Raw genomic sequence first — 4,663 nt, forward strand, 5'->3', positions numbered from 1 at the left:
TCGACAATTTTAAGTCTAAATTCATGCAGTGTAATAGACACTCAGGATAGGTGCCAGTCAGACCACAGTAAGAAACTGTGGGTAAATATTTTCATTACACTGCTCCTCACTGGAGTTTTGGAAGGTTGCTCCTCAGTTTGTCACCTGCACAAGGAATATGCCAGGAAAAATAATATTGCAAGCATATTAGGACAACTAATAGGATACAAAGTCACTGATGGCAGATGATATGAGAGGGTATGTAAAAATTCACTTTAGAGAATATGACAGCAAATTGAAAGCTCTCCAGGAGAAATAACCACCCACAAGTGGTCTAAAAATCACCTTTTAAAAGTAATGACACGTGGTATTTTAACCTACAAAATAGAATTATACCACAGCAGGACCATCTTCATCAGATATACTATTTGTATTGAGATGTTTTTACTACTTATTCAAGAGGGATTTTTTAGGAGAAAAGGGCTTGCACCCAGAAGTTTGACTGTTTGCATTACCTTCACTCTATCATACTACATCAGAAATCTGTGCAAAGTTGAAATCAGAGAATACCAAGCCTCACCAGGATATTTAAGATATTTATCCCAGTTCATTAATGTAACAAAGCATGCATGTGAAACCCCAGGCTCTACCTCAACTAAAATTAATGGACTGCTGTGTGGAATTCACTGCTACTGCTAATAATACTGAGCCTTCTCTTAGGAACTTCTGTTGGACCTGTGCAAAACCTGGGTGCCTGATACTGCTTTGAATCAGCAGAAAAATCCAGACCATAGAAATTACATGAGATAATGTAAGAAACTACTGAGATCAAAAAAAATAACCCAGAAAACATTTTCACTCCTCCTGGTACTGCAGTCTAAAGAATAGTAGAAATACAATTGTTAATGCTTGTATAATAGATTAAAGAAACTATAATTCTGTTTAAAAATTCTTTAAACCTGCACTAAAGGGTGTAATGGACTTCCAGCACAGCATGTCAGGCTCCTGCTTCATTATGCTTTTGAAAGAAACGTGTAGGCTATCAGTTTCGTCTCTCTTGGCATATTGTGATTGCCACTGCAGAATTTGAAGTTTTCAATCAATTGCTAACAAGTCCAATGTGTATGAGTCACACTGGATTAGCTGGTTGCAGTATCTGCAAAACCAACGCAGAGCTTGTGAAGCCCATCCAAAACACTGCTTAATGCTAGAGAGGAGTTGCTCCTGAGTTTAACAACATAAAAGGATAAAGCCCCTTTAACAGAAAACCTGTCATTTGCCATAGTTTAGATCCACACTAGATTTTCAATCTGGTGGAAGTTTAAAGAAATATTGCAATTTTATTTAAATTTGGTTATTTTTATTTAGTTTCTGTGATGGGTTGGCGATGGCAAACCACCAGACACCCAATCAGCAACTCTCTCACTCCCCCTCCTCAAAGAACAGGGGCAGAAAATAAGGTAAAAAGGTCATGGGTGGAGATAAAGACAGGGATTTACCAGTCCCCATTATTGACAAAAATGACCCAGATTAGGGAAATCAAATTCATTACTGCCAATTGAAATCGAATTGACTTGGATTGTGAGAAACAAAGACAAAAACTAAAATAACTTCCGCTTTTCCCAGGTTCAGCTTCACACTTTCATCCCGGATTCAGTCATTAACAGCGTCTCTTTGGGGCTCCTTCCTCCTCATGCTGCAGTTTAAGACATTGGCAAAGTCCGCGGTCCATCGGGATAAGCTTCCTCCAGCGTGGGCTCTCCATGGGCCGCAGCTCCCCTCCGGGCACATCCACCCGCCCGGCCGGGCTCTCTCCAGGCCGCAGGGCCATCCCTGCCGGGTCTCTCCCGGCCCGTCCCTGCTCCCGCTGTCCCCTCGGGGCTGCCAGCGCTGTTTCTCGCTCGCTTCCCCTGGCTCAGCCCTGGCTGCCGGGCAGCGTTTTGCCCTCCCTTGCCCAGGCTTTCCCCGGGGCTCAGGGGCTCAGCCGTGCCCTGCGCTGGGGCCGCTTCAGCCGCCGGCACCGCCTGGGGCCGGCCCGGGCAGCGCCGGCACAGCCCCGGCACGGCCCCGGCACGGCCCCGGTACGGCCTTGGCACGGCCCCGGCACGGCCTTGGCACGGCCCCGGCACGGCCCTGGGACAGCCCCGGCACGGTCCCGGCACGGCCCCGGCGCTGCTGCCACCGCTGGGATACCTCGGCCCGTACAGATGAAATCGGATTTATTCTTTCTATTCAATTAATAGATTGAAAAATCATTTCAGCTACAAGGTTTCACAGAGGCCTTTGCTAGATGCTGAGTTCCAGTGCGTGTTTCAGAAGGTTTTCTCTGAGCCGGTTCCTAAGGATCAGCTTTGCATGCCAGGCCTGTGTTGCTCTGGAATGGATGGTGGCGATAGGTCCAGGTTTTCTTTTTGAGCCGGACACTTCCTGAGCCTCTGGCATGTAAATGCAATGATAAAGTATTTAATCTCCTGCGAGTTCAAAATTCAGCTAATCAAGATACTAGGCTTTCTTATATACAACCATAATATGTGGCTTTTGTAAAGCTCTCACAAGGAAAAGGTGGTATTTTCTTCTAAATAAAGCATTTTTCTGAGTAAATAATCATGAGGTCAAATCAGAATTTCCAATCAAGTTCAGATCTCTACATTTAGGCCTATTAATTACAAATATAAATAGCAACAGAGCCACATTTACTTATTATTTTGCATTAATGACAAAATATTACACTGATAAAGTACCCTTCTGGGCCAATTGACCACTAGTTCTTAGGACAGAAATAGTTAATAATTTGGTAATATAAATAACCTGCTCAGAACGTAACCTAACTAATTTTCTTTTCTTTCCATACAAATATTAACAAACTTGACTACTGTCAGTACCTGCATTTTTAGTAACTGCACACTAATGAATAATAGCTGAGAAATGTGCATCCTTAAATAACAGTTAATAGACAGGTTAGTTTTTAAAGTGCTTCTTTTCATACACTCCTTGGGTACTGGAGCTTATGTGCTCTAGTCTACATCCCTGGATGGAATGCTCCTACCCCTTCAGCGTGTCTATCTGAACCATAATCTGTTCCTTAGCCTCTTCAAGCAGAACAGATAGATGTGATTTTCTGATAGGGACCTCCAGTATATTTCCCACGGAACTTGTGCCAAACTACTCAGGAACTCAGAATCACATAGCAAGTACATGTCTGACAAAACTTTGGTCTCTTTGAATATCCATTTATTCCTTGAAACTAACGTAGTGGGCTAAAACACTCTACCAAAAAAATCCATTTATTTTTAGGTCTGAGTGACCATCTATTTCATCACTCTAAAATTTTTGAATCGTCAAAAGTTGCAAAGCGTTTCTTAATTGTCTATTTTTTGTTTGGTGGTTAATATCAAATGAATCTTTTATTTCTTCTCTACAGGTACTTCTGTTACTCTCTAAGCTGAGTCTTGCAGAATGATGAGAAGTGTACCACCGCTCCAGATAGGAAGGACTCTTCTGACTCATATCTCTTTGGGACTGAGATTTTTTCACTTTTCCTATCTGAAAGCAAGTATTGTCAGCATGAAATAATGACCCAGGCTAGAGCTGTATAATATACCAAAATGTCTGCTTTTGAATTAGAAGCAGCACCCTGTCTTTTAAAGAAATTGCCAATTCATGTTGTAAGCATGGATCTTCAGTGTTAATATTCCTGTAGATCCTTGCAGAGGGAAGAAGGCCAGACAACTGGAGGAACTGTTGTCTTTTCTTGTTACTTGAAATGGGAGAAATAAAAGATAATAAAAGTTGGTGTTGTTTTTTGGGAAGGAGGAAGTTTAGTGGTTTTTTAATAGATTTGACATCTTACAGGATCAATTAGATTACATCTTACAGGATCAATTAGATTTTTTACAATTTCCTCAGTATTTCTAGACCAGAAAAATCTGGATCAATTGTTCAAAGAAGATTCTCAAACTTTAAACCTTTTTTTTTTTTTTTTTAATCTTAAGGTAAAATCTCTTTTGTATATCCATAGCACGGACCACAGAGCATCTTTTTTCTGCAGCTTTGGAAATCTCTCCTTTCTTACCCTTTAAAAGGTCATACAGACTGTTTGTTTTGCTTTAGTTAAGACTGCTCTGGAAGTATGTTGCATGTATATTTCAAGGGAGACAAATATGTTTCCCTTGAACTGGTAGCTAAAAGCTGAAGAAAGTTCTATCTGGTAGAAATATTTACTGGATTTTTTTTTTTTTTCTCACAGCAATCTTTCCACAACTTAGCTGGAGTAGAAGGGTTTGCCAAGGAAAGGAGTTCTGATGAGCACCTTAAAAATACATAGATAAAACTGGATATATTGTGAGTACTTGCAAATCAAATGACCTCCCTGCATTTTTCACTTAATATCTTCTGTCAGCAACGCATCACTACTTCTCTTGCTCACCTGGATTTTTTGGCATATGTCAGACCAGCGGACAAAAGCTGTATCTTTCTGGATGGCCAATAAGTGTAGGAGTAGCTGATGAGACTGAGCTTTGATACAGACAGTATATATTTTTTTTTATAATTGGAGCATTCAGTAAATTAGATGTAGAAATGGAGAAGGAACAGCAAAAAAAATCCGAGAGCACAGATCAGATTTTCACATGCACAGAAACTATTTTGCTGCATACCTCAAAAAAAACCAAAAAGGAAAAACACC

This window comes from Haemorhous mexicanus, chromosome 1 (assembly GCF_027477595.1).
Source record: "Haemorhous mexicanus isolate bHaeMex1 chromosome 1, bHaeMex1.pri, whole genome shotgun sequence".
NCBI lineage: Eukaryota > Metazoa > Chordata > Aves > Passeriformes > Fringillidae > Haemorhous > Haemorhous mexicanus.